At 40.3% G+C, this 20373-nt stretch overlaps 1 protein-coding gene across 6 annotated transcripts in view; it reads left to right on the top strand.

Annotated features, from left to right (window-relative positions):
• Positions 1 to 7255: 7255 nt before the first annotated feature.
• Positions 7256 to 20373, top strand: part of LOC116053036 (diacylglycerol kinase beta) — a 133887-nt gene continuing 120769 nt past the window's right edge. For 4 of the 6 annotated variants that reach the window (XM_036004675.1, XM_036004674.1, XM_036004676.1 and 1 more), the window contains exon 1: positions 7256 to 7592. The gene's annotated coding sequence lies outside the window, so the exon portion shown is untranslated. The remainder of the gene's footprint in view (positions 7593 to 20373) is intronic. The other 2 variants (XM_031304091.2, XM_031303938.2) reach the window with 1 other exon arrangement.

The following is a 20373-nucleotide window of genomic DNA, read 5'->3' as shown; positions in this document are numbered from 1 at the left end:
TTTATATTTGCTAATAATATGTTAGAATTATGTTAAGACATTTTAATTTATGAAAAAACTTTTTTTATGAAAAAAGACAATAATTTGGAGGGCCCCTGCAGTGACTCTGAGGACCCCCTAGGGGTCCCGGACCCCGTGTTGAACATCTCTGCTATAGACTTTAGAAGTTGTTATAAAGGATAATTTTGGTTTATTACAACTGGGATTGCATGTTTTTTGGCCATTGTTTCTGTCAGTTCTGATAACATTGTATTCACCAAGTTAACTGGTGAGACCTTGGATGGCAGCAACATTGTTGAAAATGAGTTGAGTACGAGCTGTTGTTCTGGATACTGACCTCCAAATTATCTGTCATCTGAAATTTACATCCAGTTACTTTACGTCATACTTCTGTCTGTATTAAACACCCTGACGACAGGAAGTAATATGTCACGTTATAATTGGGCTTGCAAATGTCACGTCCTACATGAGGGGAAGTCGATCAATATATTGATTTTCAGTGATGCACTTTCTCCCCTTTTGGCCACAAGTGTCAAGCCTGTGCATGGGATTAACAGTTGAGGTTAAATGTGTGTTCCTAAAGGAGCAGAAAGACATTTCTATCAGTCTGCACTGACAGAGCCTGTTAGTTAATTAATAGTCTTACATTGCCTGACCTAACTCAACAGCACTGTGGAGTAAGGTCTGGCTACACCATAGATACAAGCTAGAATAGGAGATAAAAACGCTCTGGGTTGTTTGCATTTCTTTAAACCAATCACAATCGTCTTGGGCAGCGCTAAGCTCCGGACGCTGCGAAGGTGGCTCTGCAAAATAATCTCCGGAAGGAACTTGTTTTGGTGAAACATTTGCACCCCGCAAAAGAAAACGCCACATACAATAATAAATGAAGTTAACTGTTCACACAATACAGTAACATGAGTTATTTAAATTAGCTGCATACATGGTTAAACCTCATTAGCTCTTACCAGTGTATCTCCATGTGTACTTCGTCTACAGCCATCCCACCACGTCCCAGTCAGAGAGGAAATGCCGTAAACATATTATTTGTAAATCTTTACAATCATTCCCTGAAAGAACCAAGCAGGCCTGTCATAGCCTAGAAATCTAGACGCACCCTAACGGCAGCAAATAATTGCTAGCCAGGGTCAGTCTAGCAAGTCTCCGTTGGCTTGCGAGCTGCAAAAACCAAATTCTGGTCAGGCCAATCACATTGTGTATAGAGTCGGTGGGTGGGCGTAACATAAGGACAGCAGAGTTGCGACGGTTCCGCATGAATTCCCTGCTACTTGAAAACAAAGAAGATGGCTGCTGCTGCTGCAGGCGAACAGCGGCCTTTCGAATCGGCTTTGGCCGCGACTCTGGAAGACTTGGAGTTAAGCACTGAAGTCATTCTTAAAAAAGGAAGATGTGTTCAGAGTTTTGCCGACCGGATACGACAGCGTTGCTCTGGTTGGTTGTAGCGCTATCCTATTGCGTGCAGAGGGAATTTGAAAGACAACCGTTTATCCCGCCCCTCAGATTGAGCCCTGCCAATGGTGGGTTCCCAGACCCAACATCTTGATGTGGGTCTGGCTTGTCAGGCTAGGCCTGTCAGGTTGCACGATCCAAATTTTCTTCAAAACTTGCTATTTTCAGTGTATAGCTTGTTAGCTCGTTTGCTGTTGTTTCCAGAAGCGAAGGGATTTCTGTGTTTCTGAGCAATATTGGCAAACCTTTTCAGAATATACTGTATAATATTTATTACACTGGCGTTTTATCAATCCAATAGATTTTTTACTCTCTGTATCATAAACCGGTGGACACAGTGGGAGCTCAGATTGAAACCTCAGCGTTAACTCCTCCTTATGCCTCTTCTCCCCAGAGAAAGTCCAGGCTGCTCAATATTTTGAATATAAATCCCATTATTGGCTGGCTGTGATGTATCTGGATTGGCTGCATACATTACAGCTGCAGAGAAACTGACACACACTCTATTACCTCAAATGTTGTCCTTGGTTTGTTTTCCTTTTAAAGTTATAACCCTTAGATATTCATGGAATCAAGGCTCCTTTCTTGGGTCTGTATTTTTTTCCTGCATTTCTCCATTTACATTCAGCAATTACCTCTCTATTTGGTAGATTTTATAAACATCTGAAGTGAAACCGGGATTTCTGGGTTCTGTTCCAGAAAAAAACCTCTTTCAAAATCCCATTGACATTTGTAACAATTTCAAAAAACTAAAAGTTGTAAAACAGCCTTTTTCGTCAGTATGTGGTGTGGCTCTCTTCGTATGTTTAGATAAGTACGGTAGCTTTTTGTTTATTTGATGTTTCTGTTTTTAGCTGCCTTCAATGAACACCATTTCCCTTGAGCCCTAGACTTCCTGCGGGTTAAACGTCACAACTTGCTAAAAGAGGCGTGTCCAAGTGGATGCTGATTTGTCTTATATAGTGTAGAGGGTAAACTCCAGGAACACGCCTAATGTTTTCAGAAAGACCAATGAAAGAAACGCTAAATGAGAGTTTGAGTTGCAAGACTTCCGCTCTCTATTGGTAGTGGCGGAGTCCACCATTACTGTGTTGGATTTAGCGATGATGGCTCAACCAAATCCTTCTTGTCGGCTATTGGCTGGAAGATTGTTTGTTTTGTTTGATGGTGCAGGTTGGTGCAGTTTGTTTTTGTTGCCGTTTGTGGAGCCTGGGCTGTCTACAGAGACTGCGTTTTTTTTACAGTGTGTTCAGGGGACAGGCAGCTAGCGGATAGTGAGGAGATGTTTGCTGTATGTGACAAAAAATGTTGTAGCCTAAAAAACGTCGCTTAGAGCACCTTTAACCTTTTTAAAACAACCTCATTGTTGACTGTGACTGTTTTCTTTACACCGTATCAGCGCTGTATTAAATTACTGCTAATGCTAACGAAACATCCTACTTCACAAACATGGGGTGGCATAGTGTAAAGCAGCCACAGGAAACAATTTATTTGTGGTAACCAACTTTACTGTGTCATGCAGTTGTGTGGAAAACTAGTAAATGAAATCACATTTCAGTTGTAACTTGACTGACTACTTTATTAAACCTATGAGTTTGTTTGGCTGCACTGTAAATGGATGCAACAGTTGCTCTGTGTTTGTTGCACGCAGAGGATTAAAATCTTAAATATGACAACTTTAATGTGCGGTTTTGTTATCTTTTTTGCTGTCAAAGAAAAATCAAATTTTGCCTTCTTTTTAGTGTTTAACTCAGCATTGTCTTCTGTTACTATTCCGCAAAAAAACCCTGAAAGACAGATGCTTTTAGATTAACTCACCTTGTCCTACTAAATACTCCTCCAAGTGTATGCCTTTTCATAAACAACTGCCAGCTGATGGAGGAATGACTGCTTGATGTCAAGGCTACCGTACCACAAAACAACCCACTCGTTGTAGTAATTGAGTTGTCAGCCATTTTCCAGCCGTGCTCTATTATGACATGCGCATGAACGTTACCAATGGCTCTGGAGAGCGTCCCTGACGGATTTTTGTCAACTCTTTGATTCAAATGTGGGGGAGTTGTTGATGCAGATGAATGGATCTCACATGAGTAGGCTGGACAGACGGGGACGTGAATGACTACTGCTGCTTATTATTTTCCATGTGCGATCCAGGATGAAGAAATCATTCATGCTACAGGGCAAAAAAACAGCTGAAAATGCTCAAGAGCCGAAAGCAATGGAACGGAAAAAGCTTTTAAGTGTTGTTGTCTTGTTGTTGTCCCTCTTTGCTGCTCGTGCAGCTGCCTCACACTCTTCAAGCCACTGCCTCTGTCCTTTTTATTACTACCACTCACTTCCTGTTTTGAAGTTGTCATGTTGGTGTGTGTGTGTGTGTGTGTGTGTGTGTGTGTGTGTGTGTGTGTGTGTGTGTGTGTGTGTGTGTGTGTGTGTGTGTGTGTGTGTCTGAGCCTGCATGGGTGGATGTGTAGTCAACAATGTATACGTGGTGGTGTGGCCGTTTGATTCGTGGACAATTATATACATGGAAACAAACTGTAAAAATACTGATGGTGAAAGTGTGCAGTTGTGACATATTAACACTGCTGCTCTGTGTGATAACGAAGACAAAAGGTGATGTTTACAGGAAGCAAAACAACAGTGGAGCCCCTAACCCAACCACTGTGGTTACAGAGGATCTCCAGAGGTGAAACAAAGAACCAGTTTGTGTCAGTAGATGCATCCTCCTCTTTGTTTTCTCCCTCGTAGCCGGTGTCACATGAAACTGACTGACTTGTGACCTTCCGACATGCAGTCTGAGAGCCACATCTTTAAATCTACTCACGAAGCGCTCTCGAAGTCTCACCATGTTCCTACTGTATGCCGCTTTTTTTGATGTTGCAACTGCCGTTTCTCCCTGTGACGAAATCAACCCCATGTCATCTCATCTCATGTCTTAAGACTGTTAAATGCCACCTGTGTCCGAGCCCACATGGCACACTCACACGGCACGCCCACACACTTTAGGTTTTATAAATGGAAAAAAAAAAAAAAAAAAGAAAAAAAGTATTTTTCTCATTTCACAAAGAGGTGATTAGGTTCTACCATAAAGACAATTGTTTCCCCAGGAACAAAAAAAATAAAACTACACACGCTGTCCAGCAGCAAACAGCCGGAAGGCACAGTTAGAGACAGGCAGCAGCTAAAGAGACAGATATTTCCCTCAGGAGTTGGTGGAGACCAAAAACTGCTAAAAGAGAGAGAATATTAGACTTCCATTCTTCAGGTGGACACAAACACGACTCCTATCTAATTGGGTTCTTCCAAGCTAGTGTGTGATAGGAATGTCAGTGAAATGTAACCCAGACGAAAGCAATCTGCTTTTGATCACAAAGAAGCAACATTGTGCTATTTGTATTCGGTTTGTCCTCTTCTCAAATGAAGCTGAGGGCCATTTGTTTTTGCTGTTTAAGCCCTTTCTCTCTGTCATCGCTGGTCGCTGGTATTCAAGTTACATCATCATCTCTGACATTCAACAGCCCCCCCCCCCCTTTTCCTCCTCTGATGGCCTCTGAATCCCACCAACCAGTGCTTGAAAGTTATCAGTGAATGTTGCACATTCTTTGGGAAGTGGTAGAAACTTGGAGTGAATTGTGTTTTTTTTCTCCTACTTTGGAGAACCCAAGGCAACAGGAGAGCCAATTTGTCTTTTTTAAGATTAGTTCGGGCCTTGTAGGTTTTTTCGCTTCTCCTTCCACAGAGTTCCCATCGTTAGGATTGTCCCTATCTTTGGATTGTGGCTTTACAGTACAACCCCTGCTCATTGCTTCCTTTTCTTGACAAGCCTCCCTTTCTCTGCTGCTTTGTTTGAGTTGCAAATGAATGAGAAGCAACACAGACATTTTATTCGCTGAAATTGACAGCGGCTCAGTGTAACATTCAGGCGACAGGAAGACGGAAATGTGAGAATGAGGGGAGAGAGAGAGAGAGAGAGAGAGAGAGAGAGAGAGAGAGAGAGAGAGAGAGAGAGAGAGAGAAAAAATTGTTTCTCTGGGGATCAGCCTCTTTTAGCTACAGCAGCAGGAAGCAAAACAGGATTCTGTGAAATGAGGCAACACAACATGTGTGTGAAAGAAAATTGTTGAATGTGCAGTATGTGGGTGTGTGTGCTTTAAGAAGAGCTGTGAGAAAGGGAGGTAGATGGATGGCTGCTGGCTTTACTCATCATGACTTCACTACAGAAATAGCCAGCAGCACAACAACAGGCCGACACATTGCAGTGACACCTTTTAGAGTTGTGGGACATATTGTGTGTGTGTGTGTGGGGGGGGGGGGGGGGGGGAGAAAGACAGACACACAGAAAGATAATGTAATGGTATAGTGGTAATGGTGAGAACTATACTGTAGAAGAGATTAAATCTAAAAATTCTCTGAAAGAGGAGGCAGAGTTTGAGGGAGCTCGGTATAGTTGTATGTGTTTTGACACGCTCCGCCTTAGTTTCCTGCTTCCATGGCGATGTCAGTAATTTTCCTCAAGTAAATGTTGAATTTTATCTTGGTCTGAGAGTATCGAGTTATTACTGTTTGATTTTGACAAATAACCTAATTCTTATGTCTATTTACAAGCTGCACTTTGTTTGCAACCATTTGTTTTCTAATTTTTTTTACGTTACACTTGGCGTTATAATACATTGTAAAACATAAATTTGGAATGTTGCTAAACTTGAATTGATCCAGTGTCTCTCCTTGGTCTTCCCAGCATGTACATCACTAAAAAAAAAACTAAGAATATATTCCTTTAATGGATCTCCTGTAAGGCTCCCACTGGAGTTCTTGACTTCTCTCATGCATTCCAACAAAGCTACTTTCAACAAAGTACCATAAATATGTTCAAGTAAATGTATCAACGATTTTAACTAAGGCTTTTGTATGGAGTATGTTTGACATGCTAAGGATTCTCAGAATGATGAACGATGTTTGAATCATTGCAGATAATGCTTTTATTTTCTTTGCTGAGCTGAACTTAAATTCTACATTTTTGTTAAAAGTAAAATTCAAAATAGAATAAACATATTTTGGAAAAAAACCCCCGCTTTTAACGCCTCAGTCATGAGCATATCAAGTTCTTTGTTGTCATATGCATGCACAGAAATAACAGAGAAGCAGTTGTTGGCAATGAAATTCTGAGATCTCAGGCTCCCTCCAACAATACTCATTTGAATATGTACAAAAGAAAATGAGAACATGAAATCATGCAGAGATTAAAAACATTGGGACAAAATATAATGTATATAAAATATATTTGTGGTAGACAGTAATTGCAAATGAATAAACTAATGAGAAGTTATTATATATATATATATATATATATATATATATATATATATATATATATATATATATATATATATATATATATATATATATATACTGTATGTATATATTTCTCTCTCTCTATATATATATATATATATATATATATACATACATACATACATACATACATACATACATACAAAGGTTGACGTGTCTCCTAGTTGCATAAATAAGAATATATAAAGTTAATTTTCCTGTTCACTGATGTGGATGATGTAGAAAAAAAAATACAAAAAGGGAAAAAACGATTTAACTCCGCAGAAGGGTGAATGGAGGAGGGAAAAAGACAACCCACTCACAGTTGTTGATCAGTGAGACAGAGGGAAGTGAGCTCGAGAGGAACACGGGGAAGCAGAGAGAGAGAGAGAGAGCATTAACCATGCACACATGATAATCAGAGAGAGAGAGAGAGAGAGAGAGAGAGAGAGAGAGAGAGAGAGAGAGAGAGAGAGAGAGAGAGAGGAGGGCAGCAGGGGGAGAAAAAAGGCTTAATCAATTCAGGGTAGATGGGAGGGATGTTGCTGCTGTCCCTGCCGAGGCTCCAGTGCCTCTGCTGTAGTGCTGCATGTAGCCGAGTGTTTGTGTGAGCAGAGAGGACGACTCGGCTGCTGCTGCTGACTGCTTACTGGGAACCAGACACCAGCCCAGCCACGACTCCACATCCTGGAGCCGACTGACTGACTGACTGTCTGACTATAGCTGGGTCTTCAGTAAACGAGAAAACAGGGATGATACATGGACTAAAGAGGGAGCAGCAATAGCCTGAGGTAGGGAAGACTTTCTCTGTGATTACTCTTCCTCATCTTCCATTTCTGTCTTGCTTCCATGTCGATGTTCATGTTTTTTTTTGTTTTTTTTGTTATCAGTGTCGTCTGCTCTCTCTTTGCTGTTTCTCCCTTGACTCTGTTTTTTTTTTTTCCCAGCTCATTTTTAAATATCTTTGTTTTGACACATTTCTTGTTTCTTGCAGAATTCCCTCTCCTTTTCTGACCCATTTCAGTGTTTTGCTCGTGTCTCCAAATGTGCCTTTCTCCCTCCAACTTTTTATTTATTTATTTTGTCAATTTACTATATCTGAACCAAAGATGCTGATGAGGCTTTGCGATGTTGATTTCAAGCGAAAATAAATGGCATCCGAACTTGTCTCGTAGTTGGGGAGGTTTAAAACAACACTGGATGTGACGTGAGATTGGGTGGAGATGGATTTAAAACAAAATGTCTCAGACTGATTCTACCTCAGGAACAAAACAAATTCCACACATCATAGGATCTATAATGTAGTCAGATCACTTGGTATCCAGTGACGGTGTCGAGGATAACCTCTAAGGGTCAGGTCAGTCTTTTCTGGGAATAAAAAAAAATCAATAAAAATGCTTATTTTGTAATGATACAGTAATGAACTGGAAATATACTGTAACATGTTTCACCAATAGGGTGACCTTTGTCAAGGAGTTGCAAGGAGAAGGGCATAAAACGTCTCTCATCATCAGATACTATACTTTAACCTTTTTTCAACCAGGATGCATTAAGGTAATTGACCAAAAATGTGCATCAATATTCTAGATTATTATTTTAATTTTGTGCTGTCCTTTGTTCTGAATACTGAAACGCTTACATTTATTGTGAACTATAATTTCTTATGACTTTATATTTTAGTCTCTAATTAATTTCTTTGTTTTTGAGTATATGTTGACCGTCTTAATGTCACTCCCTTCTGATCCCAGGGTGCCTCCTTAAGAGCGATGCTTTAGAATGAGACGGCTGACTTCTCGTGATTAATCGGCAGTCGGCGCACCTAATTACATCTCATCAAGCAATCACCAAATGCGATGGTTATTTATCACTTGACAGCATCCACTTGCTCGGTGATAAACATTAGGGAATCTCCGCCCGAGCCTCGACTGTTAGGCTAATGAGCAGTGCAGAGAGAATCAGGCGAGGAGGATCAACACAGAGAATAAGAGACTGAATGGGGAGGAGAAAGACAGAGGATGGATAGAGGGTGAAGTGAACAAGATCTTTTAGCAGCGCTGGGATATGCAGCTCACGTTCGGAGTCCCATGAAAGAATATCATGTGTACAGTAAATGTCTGTGTGTCTCTGTGCGTGGCCGGCTGGTGGGTCAGGTGGAGGTCTGTGAAGATGGAGGTGAAAGCCTTCTTGATGACGACCCGTGTGCCATCAGACAGTAAATTCATCACGTGGATTAAGAGGTGACCAATCACCTGTCTAAATATGGATCTGTGTGATTAGGATGAGAGCACGCACAGACCCACTCAAATTGATTTCATTTCTGCACTGACCCGAAAACAAGACAACCCTGATTATGAGACACCGCCTCTCCTTTTGCAACACCTGGGTTTTGAGCTTTTTAAAGACGATACACTGTTTAACACTGCATCTTTTAAATAAAACGCTGTAAATCACTATAAGGTAAATAATGGAGGTGCTTTGTACATGAATCTTTAACGTTCTGAGTGTTCCGAGTCATTAATGTCACTGACTGAATCAGTAGTTTTTGGCATTGCAGCTCCCCTCACAGGTGACTGAAAGAGTTGTTGTTAGCTCAGTATTTTACTTCCAGGTAAAAAAAAACAGACAAACACTGAAAGGCTGAGAAATCCACAGAAACATGTGATAACTCTGTTGCAGAAGTGGTTGCTGAGCTATTAACCTTGGTTCATTTTGTTGTTCATCATTTTTAGTTTTGTGCTGATTGTATTCCCAGGCCCACCGTTAGGAGTTATAGACAGGGGGACAACATTTTCCAAATTGGGCCCTTCATCCACACTGCAGCACCATAGATCTTTGCACAGCCTTCTGTGTGCCCCTTCTTGACAGTCGTTTGTTTGCTCTCCTTACTACCGTTTTTCTTCTCGTGCACTAATTCGCCTCATCTCAATCTCTCAACGGGAGCTCTGAAAAAAGGCAGACGAAAGGCGATGCATAGCGACGGTTCGTGACACACTGCAAAAACTAGGGCGGCCCAACTTGGACCGACTGCCGACGATCTTCTTGGTGTGTCTGGACCTTAAGACCCTTTAGACACTTTCAATGCACAAAGGAGTTGGCAGTCACTATAAAGGGTGACAAAAGCTACACGAGACAGTAACTTTATGCCAGTGGAAAGATTCAGTTTTGAAGCTTCAACACAAAGTGTGTTAAGTTAAAATCCTGCTTTACTTTAACACCTCTGCAAACATGCGTTGAGTGGGCGTGATTGTTCGATCATCTGTTTTGTAAAAATGGGACACACCCTCTCTCTGATTCCACTGTTGGAGAGGGGGTTTCAGAAGTTGTTGGACAATATGATTAGCACTTTATTTGAAGCATTTTTAGGCTTTTAGGTCTGCATCATTACAGCTCTGAGCAGAGCAGATTTAAACACGGAGAGAAACATAAAATTTCCTGTAATTTATGACAAGTTTAAATCTGCTCAGAATAATGTATTTTGCTTTCAAGATATTTCTCAAATGATTTATTTATGTTTTGCTTAAATTCACAACATGACCCAAATCAGAACCAGAAATCGACAATAATTAAAAAACTAAAACTAAACATGTGCTTCACTAATGTGTTTGACCTTCACTGTGCAGAATGATGTATGTGCAGCTTGATACTTAACCCTCTGAGGTCTAAGGGCACTTTCAAATATCTTTGTAAATTTACAAATTTTTTAAAGGTATTTGCATAAAACTGATCCCCATGCGTTTCATATCAAAATGTTCAGGACAAACTCAGCTTTCCGTATAGTGACAAGAGATGAGATGTAAAGAGATAAGTTGGCGCTAAAGCTGAAACATTGATGTTGGCTTTTGGAAGGTCCTCAAATCTCTTTTTGAAAACAAACGTTAAGTTATGGTGTGTTGTACGAATTGTTTTGCTGCTTGAAGTGAGTTAACCAAAGGCTTAGGTTATATATGATTAAAATAGTAAATAAATGTCTGAAATTAAATTTTTTAATGTCTCTAGCCAGTGAAAGAGCTTTTAAATCTACTATTTCAAATCAGTTGGCACTGCCCTTTAAATGCAGAGCAACAATCAGTTGTGTATTAGCTTGGCCTTTCAATTCCTCACTGCGTTTTACACACAATCCCCCAGTTTCCATGACACCCAGGCCTTCCATAAATACTCCTGGTATTTGTGAGGCTACATCCCCAGTAGGAAAGCCACGGCCCTATGTGAGCCTAGCCTGCAGCAGAGCTAATCGCAGATCAATCCACGGCACTCTCAGATAGTTTGAGTGTCCAGGGTGTGCTCTGTGTCCTGTAGGTGTTGGCTACAGCGGATCACAGTACATCACACGTTTGATTTCTTTTTCCTATCCTCATTCATCCGTAACTTTGATAATGTAGACCTGCTGTAGGCAAATAACTGTGCGGTAGAACTTCAGCAGATGACTAACGACACTAAGGAAGATCTGACGTTCATCATACTGGCCGCTGCTGCAAGCTGTGAAAACAGAGGTGAAAACTGAGATGATTCATTCTCTTCAGATGGAAAGAAACGATCACAGAGATCACATTTAAGGAAAGAAAAGCACTAAGTGGAAACAGTGAGTTCTGATAAAGGGGGGGCGAGAGGTGAAGATTTTCTGTACAGTATGTGTGTCATGTCAGGTCCTGACATGGGATCAGCAGCACTCCTTTTATGGGTAAAGATGAAGCTCTAAGGTTAAGCGTGCCCGCATGCAGTTCAGCATGTATAACTATATTAGCCACTAAATTTGTCTTGAGCTACTGTTTATCTTTGGCCTGTGAACGTTACTGCTGCCCTTTGATGCCCCGCACTGAAACCCTCATACAGAAGGAAACTCCAGAGCAAAACATCAAAACGTAATTCACTCCGACAGGAATGTTTTCCACTGTCTGAGAAGTGGTAAAAGCTCCTAATTTGAAAAGGCCACTTCCCATGTGGTTGTTGTCACTGCTAATTCCCTCTGTCGGCCCAGGGGAGGGTGTACATTATACAGCAATGTGCCACCACTCGTTGAATTTACCCGTTGTTTCTTTGTCAACAAGAGAACATTTTTTTTGCCGCATTTTTTCTTTTATAGGCCTATAGGCTAAAGGGGACACATATATAATCCCCTTAAAAAAAAAAAGGAAAATTCACGCGCACACTTTTCACCTCTGCATTTGGTTTATTAGTCGGTCAACATTTCGGCCCCAGGGACCTTTCTCAATACACATTATAGTAAAGTGACATAGTGCATAGTGTTAAAATAGAAATCCCGATTACATGATGATTCACAGCTTTGATGGAGGTGCATCACAAAAGAGAAAAAGCAAGTGTTATCCGTGTTGCTTTCTACTCAACATAAATTATTTCCCCGAGGTCACATTCACGTCAAAGCAAAAGACCATAGTCTGCCTGCTTTCTGTAGGATTGGGGAACGATAGTGGTCATGCTTAAAAAAACAATGTTGAACTTGAAGTTGGAAACAAACAGCGTGTCCTATTTTTATTTTATTTTGTTGACCCATCCGTCACCTCTGTCCTCCACACCACACAGACATCACACTGCATGATAACACTTCTTCCCTTCCTTCCTCCACTCATAAATATTGCAGTCGCTCAAGGGCTCCGTCACTTGGACGTAAACATGTGTCGTTTTAGGGCACTTGTTGAAATGACTGATCCTGGGAGGACTGCGGTAGGCATTTTTTCAGATGGGTCAGGGTGCAAAACACATGACATCCTTTTTGTCCAGGTCCCAAAAAAACTGCTAATACTTCTGTACCTAATAAAGAACTCAAAGTGTTGTACTTCTTCTAATGTAATAAAATAGGAGTTTTAAAGGGAGCATTCAACAGTGTTGCGATTTCTTGGGAGTCAGGAGTTTTTTAAGATGGGCCCAGTTCCACTCACAGACTTTGATCCGTTAAGTCCATGAGAGCTCAGGGCTGTGCCACTGGGAAATCAGTGTTTGAGGACTCTTTGGTTGACTTTTTGAGCCCTTTATGCACACTATCTTTCTGTCTGCAACTCTTGTCGACTTTGCTCAAGAGAATAACCCACAATGTCTACCGTTTTAATATCAAAACTATGATTTTTACTGGAATTCTGGATTGCACAAAACGAAACATGAACAAATGTCTAATGTTTGCTTGGCTTTGAAAATGGTTTAATGTCATTGACATTTTTCATCATATGACTCTTAATGGCCTTTCTTTATTGTTCAAGCACTGTGCACATTTTCTTAAGCATCCTAGAACGCTACAAAGAGCCTAACAAGCCATTACAGGAGCTAATTTGACTGAACAAAGCAGAGGAAACCTTCAGGTGATTGAAGTGCTTCAGTGACTAATGCTGGAGAACTGGCCCTCTTTTGGTCTCAAGGGTGAAAGACTTAAAACTTGAGCACACTTGAGCTGTTTAATTTCCTTATTCTACAGAAAGTTGTGAATGTGCAGAAAGCGATGATGATGGCAAAAGTGAGGATTTCAGAAACGCAAACAAATCTACACACAGGAAAATGCAAAGCACAAGATACTGAAGGTGTGCAACGCTTATAGTCAGGAAACATTCTGCCAAATTCATACTGCATGTACAGGCAATGTATGGGACACACATAATGCTTAAAAGTAAAGTTTCTGCACCTGTGACTTGCATGTTAACGGAAAAGTTCCTCTGAAATGATAAAACTGCAGAGCCTGTTATTCCATGCCAAACAAACACACTTTGTTTTGAGTAGGTAGCTCTCCTGTCACCGTGTTGGTATTTGTGTAGCACCCAGGGGGGCTTCAGTTGTAGTTGTTGAGCGCTTGGAGAGCATTTTCATCTGTATGTTGTTATGAACACTTGGGCTTCCCATGAGATAATTAGTGTACTCGATTTTTTTTGTCAGTTGACTCAACCTTCAACTTGTCATCTTTCACCAGGCGGTATCGAAAGGCTGTGAAACGGCATAGCGCTTTCTGTTATGCGTGTGACTCGGCTTCCCCATTGCAAACATTTAAATATAGGTTTGGTCTCGCAGGCACGATTGCAGCCTAAAGGCCTTTACTTAAGTGTAGTGTGCAGTAGAGCTCTTGTGTCAATGCTGATTTGAGGCATTATCCAACAATTTTAGTCCTACATTTTTTTTGGGTCTGGCGAACTTGCATCAAAAGCTGATACATTTCAGCTTCAAAAGCATTAACAAAAACATAACCAACAAATACAATGTTTGAGGAGAAGCCGCCACATAATGCAGGTGCGAATTTGGGCTTGAAATTTAGGTTTCTAAAGTTGCTCAGTAAGCTACCGACCCAGTTATAGCGGGAGGTCTATATTTAGCAAGTGCATGGATCATGAAGATTATCTCAGTGCTGAAAATGACTGATGTTTGACACAGAAAAGCTGCTGTTGGCATCCACTCAATCATATGGTCACACAGTCCTTCAGCTTCCTGCAGCAGACATGCTCACACTGAGTGCGAGAGCGTGTCGAGAGCTTCGCTGCTGCTGCTGCTGCTGCAATCAGGACTTTGACACTCTTCCTGTAGCAAGGGCCTGCCTTGCCCACAGCATCCTGCTCAGCACTCTGTAGGGAAATGTCAGTTAGAAGCATCCTGTCCGGCATTTTGCTTCCAGTTTTACACTTATTCCTCTAAAAAGACTTTGAAAAGACCAAAGTCTGACACCATCTCACATCTAAAGACAATCTGTCATAATATCACTACGTTTTTGTCACAGACTATAAGATTTAGCAAAGACTTCACTACCAAGACTTAAAACGTACAATAATATAAAACACGTTTGATTTTGTCAAGACGGGACAAAAGACTGACTTAAGACAGCTCGGACTGAGTTTTACGACCACCTTACACCAAATGATTGCGATGACGGGAGCGCGCCCCAACTCTAGCAAGATTAGAAATGTGTCTGCGACAGTGGAATCGCGTGAAAAGTCATTTGGTGTAAGGTCGGCATAAAGTGCACTGCCAACGTTGAGCTCCACTCCAATGGCTGGACTGACTCTGGATCAGCTCTCCACGTTTCCTCTGTGGACATAATTATGTCAGAGCTCCTGTTTCTGTTTACCTTCCCTCGTCTTCGGTGTTATCACTGTAATCATCATCAGCATCCTAATTTGGCAGTGCTGCGCTCTCCACATGGCTTATGTCTTGGAACACCTCTTGGTGGTGAATGTGCAGCAGACTGGAGTGGTGTGTTGGACTGGATTTAACCCTCTGAGGTCAGGATATTTTTACATATCTTCTTGAATTCTCCTTTTAAGAGTATTTGCATTTAACCTGATACCCATGTGTTTCATATCAAATTATTCACAACAAGCTCAGCTTTCTGTATAGTGACGCTCGAAATTGTTACAGAGCAATGTACAAAGAGATAATGTGGCCCTAAAGTGCAAATAATTCAACATACACTTTTGGTGCTTGAAATGAGTTCACAAAAGTCTTGGGTTAACAAAAGTAACGTAATATATGAATAAAATAGTAAATAAATGTCTAACTTGACATTTTGTAATATCGCTTTTTGAGTAGGAGTGTTGTCAAACATCGCTTGGACTCGCCGGTGCGTCTTTTCTCCTCAGAGGGTTAATGGTAATCAAATGGTCAACACCCAGCTTCCTGCTATCTTAGGTATAGTCAAAAGAATATGGGTGTGGAGTTAATGTATTTAGTTGTCACATGCATAGAACAACCAGTGTTTATCTGACAAGGACATCTTGTGGTCTTCCTCTGGTTGGTGTGACTACACGAGTATTGAGAAGGTTAGGATGTGGACAGTTGACTTTAAAGTGGCTATAATTGATATTTTTATAATAACAATGTTGGTAGACACCAAAAAACATGAGCTAGAAGAGAGTGAATTTTGGTGGACATGAAATACGACTCGTAATGAATCATCATGTTGCTCTGTATATATATATATATATATATATATATATATATATACATACAGTGTATATGTAATGTGTGTGTATATATATATATTATTTCTGTTGTCATTTTTATCTGTAACTGTAACGTTTAAAGCTCTAACACGGAGGTGCGACCTATCTGACATTTCTGCTGTGCTTATTTTCTGTCCTGTGTTGCTTTGCTAGCGTCTTTGATAAACCAAATTTAGCGTTACGAACAGCTACATCTCATTGCGGTCGGACTGACTGCTAGTTTGGGTGGTGTCATTTTCTTTGGTCTGTGGCCCAACAGGTAAATTAGGTCTCCAAGCTAACATTAGTAACAGTGTTGACATATGAAAGCATCAAACATGCATTTTAGATGAATGAGACAAGAGTATATCCAGTTGTTCCTCGTCCCCGTTTACTCTGCACCGTTAAATTGTTTGTACAGGATGCAGGAGTTTTCTACGTGTAACTTATTATAAACAAACATTGTGATTGGGTCTTTTCTGTGGTTGAATAAAACATGGTTTGTGGTAAAAGCAGAAAAACACACACTGAGGACGTATGTCCAGAATTGATGTAGTTACATCTGTTCCGCGTTCCCTCTCTGTCTGTCTCCGTCATGGTGCTTCTCTTTGTCGTGCACTCCAGTGACGTCATAGTTGCCAGGCAACCTCGTGAGCAAAACAGAATCCCTCTCTGCACAGAGGGGAGGCCCCGTACGCTTGATTGGCACGTGCTTCTCTCTCTGTTTCCCTGTCACACACTCAGTGTATACATATAGATCTCCCCTTTGTTGCCTTTGCGTTGGTAGCATCACGAAACATGTGCAGCCCATTAGTACATCGGCTGTTGAGCATGTAGTCCAGGAGTGAGGAGAGCAGCTGATAAAGAGAGAGGATATGAAGTAAGAACACTGCTTCGCTTTTAAAGCCTGGTTGATGGTGTACAGTTAAAGGAGAAAATGGAGGGTGGTGATATTGTTTTACTTTTTTGGTATTGTCAACAAATCCAATGAAGAGACCAACTTGATCCTATTGTAGTAATTTTGAGCATTGCCTCTGCAGACAAAGCCTTATATAGCTTATGTCTCTGCACCATAGACCTACAATGTTAAAAGTTAAAACCACATAAATACGTCCAGGAGCATAAAGGTACTGTTGTGGATACATAGGCCATTTCCTCTGTATTTCTTTGTGGATATTTGGGGGAGTTAACAAAAAACTAAACCAAAAACAAACACTTTGTGCTTAATTTATATATATATATATATATGTATATGTGTGTGTGTGTGTAGCCTTTTGACCCTGCATATGAATAATAATAATAATAAAAAGGCAAGGTTGTTTTCTATGGAAGCCCTGAAAGGCAAGGTGAAAAAAAGCATATATAATTGAACAATTAACTGAATGAATAAAATTCTGCATAAGGAGGGAGGTTGAGGTGGTCTATGAGTCAAACAAACAACGGATTTTCACCCAGGAGACCGGGGTGGTCAACAGGTTTGTGTAGAAGATACACAACTTTTTTCACCCGTTTTGACGGATGAAAAAAAAAGTAACCTAGAAAAACTCGGCAAAACCTTTTTTTTCCACCTGGGCTTCCGTACATATCAACTTTTTATTTTATTTTTATTTTTTTTCTTAACTTACTGCAGAAAATCCAAAGACCCAAACAGTATGAGTATTTCCAAAAGTGCGTTCTCCATCACTAAATGCATTTAAATATACTTCATGTTGACTCCAACAGATTCATATGTAAAGCAGCGGCTAGAATCACAAATGCAATGTTTATGATGCTAATCTGAACTGTATCCTGAATAAATATAAAGTTGTTTCTTTTAGCGTAGAACCATTTCTAAAAATAAGCTATTCCCTTGGTGAATGTGAGTTTTATTTTTTCTCTCTGGGAACTATGTTTGCTCTAGCATCAGTCAAAAAGTATGGAGCCCTGGAAGGATCACAGATAGAAAAAGAAATTAAAAAAATGATATTGAGGCCACGAAATGCTATGGCGTGAGGAAAGTCCTCTCAGCTCCAACTTCCAAAAAACACACAAGCGAGGATCCTTACTGGACCCAAAATCACATCATCCAGATGATATTTTACACCTTTACAACGGGCACCTGTTAGTTTCAAAGGTGACTTTAAGCCAAAAGTGCCATGGCTCTCTAAGAAAGGCAGTCTTAACTGCTGGTCAGTCTTAACAATTGGATTTATAAGAAGAGCACAGATGCAACTTATGACTAATGACAGCTCTGTTTTTTTTTAAAGTTTCACAGTGAACCAGCGTGCACGAAGAAAAACAGGAACTGATACAGTAAACTGGAGTGCAGCACTAAAATGTAATGTACAAAACTCAACCTGGTTGAGTCTAACAAGGATAACCAACATCTCTATGCCGTGAGAGCAGACCCAGTAGACAAATGATTGTAAAAGAAATAAACTCCTTTTACCCTAACAATTTCAATTCTCTGATTTAAAAAAAAAACAGCCAAATGTGTTTAAATAAAAGAGAGGGAGGATGCCCTCTGTGCTGTTAAATGAATGAATGAAGTCTTTATTTCGAATGTGTAAAAAAAACAACAAAAAAAAACACAATAACATTTATAAGACAAAGAAGGAGAAACTTTATTATTCGTCAAATACAGTCGTACAGTACATTGACTACGTTTACATGCACTTAAAGGACAATTCCGGCGCAAAACGAACCTAGGGGTTAATAACAGATGTGCACTCTGTCGCTCTCTGGGACATGTTTTCATGCTAATCAAATGTGTTTGTAGCTTAAAACAAGCTAGCGCGGACCGCTGATTAGCTTACAACGCTAATATTCGAGGCACATGGAAAGTAAAAATAAATCGCTATTTTGTACCACTAAAAAGGCTCAAAATATCACCACAATTCAACTGTAGCATAATGAGTGTCCCTAAATGTTAACTGAAGCATTGAGAACTTTGTAAGTGTAAAGACTGTTTATTTAAAAGTTTTAAAAAAACTTAAAAAAATTAGAAAGACGGTTGCATTCTCGTATACAGGCGTCCGCCATCTTGGGAGCTACTGTCTTTCCAAACTATCTTTTTAATACACTTTCTGTACAATTACAAAGTTCTCAATTCTTTGGTTAAGATTTAGGGACCCTCATTATGCTACATTTGAAGTGTGGTGATATTTTGAGCCTTTTTAGTGGTATAAATAGCGATTTGTTTTTACTTTCCCTGTGCCCCAAATACTAGCGTTGTAAGCTAATCAGCGGTCCGCTCTAGCTTGTTTCAAGCTACAAACACATTCGATTAGCATGAAAACATGTCCCAGAGAACGATCGAGTGGGTACACTTCTGTTATTAACCCCTAGGTTTGTTTTGCGCCAGAAATGTCCTTTAATATTCCGGTTTTGGCCCTTATTCTGAAAAAGACGATATTCCGACTAAGCTGTTTACATTGCTAATGAAAGTGTAAATTCCACTAATATTCCTGTTTACATGTAGCCGTGCAAAATACGACTTGTTGGACCGTGCGAACACAGCGTCCCTCTTTCTTTCCTTCAACCAGCATCTTGACAAGGTCGGCGTAGCGATGTATGCGCATGTCCAAAAAACCTGTTGATATCCAAGTCTTTCATAATGTTTAAAAGTAGCTGTGTTTCTCCTTCTTATCAGGCCTGCATCCTTGCAAACTGTTGGCTGGTTGGTTTGTGTACAGCAACCATAGCAATGCACAGAGCTGACCATAAGTAAACTGGCTGTAAACTGCGGTAACAACCCCGATTGAGACGCATATTGCGAATGCGCTGTATACATGTCCAAAGAATGCCTCTAAAACTCAAATAATACCAGAATATCCCACATGTCTTAATCGTAAAATGCTATATTCAGAAAAAGGCCTTATTTGAAATATCCAACCGGAATATGCTGTGGTGGGAATTACTCAAATTGTTGGGTCTTTGTAAATTGTAGTGTGGTCTAGACCTGCTCTATCTGTAAAGTGTCTTGAGGTAACTCTTGTTATGATTTGATACTATAAATAAAATTGAATTGAATTGTTGACATGACCTGTATCAAATTCAGAATATTCTCATATTCGGAATAAAAGTGGAATATTGGTGTGCATGTAAACGTACTCAATGTAGTGGAATTCAATCTCTGCATAAGTAGCAGTGGACAGCCACAGAGTGTCTGGGGAGCAACCTGTTCAAAAAGGAAAAGGAAGAAGCACAAGCTAATTTAATTCTACCCCTTCTCTGTTAACACATCACTGTATTTTCTACTTACTTTGATGTGTGTTTCAGTTTTCAAGTCTATATCAGCTGCAGAAACGAATTGCATTTTGACATAAAGAAAGAATTACCACATAAACAATAAACATAGTGCACTAGATTGAAAACTATAAATTCAGACCAGTGATCGCATGACAGTCCGAGTAGTCTTTTCCCTTAGTTAGCAGTTTTCCTGCTCCTCAATGTTCACTCTCCATCTCCCCATCTGCTGTAAATCTCCTTTTGTTCACATTTTGCTGTCATCCTTCTCTCTGCCTCTTTCCCTCCTCCCTCTTCCTCTACAACCACCCTCTTCCTCTTCCTACTGATATAAAGCTTTTCATACATTTCATATTTGATGCAGTCCAGAGAATGTTGATCACCTTAATTTACGTTTTGCCTCTTTCCTCTGCTTGTGTTTCTCTCTCTCTCTCTCTCTCTC

The sequence above is a fragment of the Sander lucioperca genome, chromosome 8, assembly GCF_008315115.2.
Source record: "Sander lucioperca isolate FBNREF2018 chromosome 8, SLUC_FBN_1.2, whole genome shotgun sequence".
In the NCBI taxonomy this organism is placed as follows: Eukaryota; Metazoa; Chordata; class Actinopteri; order Perciformes; family Percidae; genus Sander; species Sander lucioperca.
The sequence above is the reverse complement of the archived record's forward strand: the minus strand, read 5'-3'. Positions and strand labels throughout refer to the sequence as shown.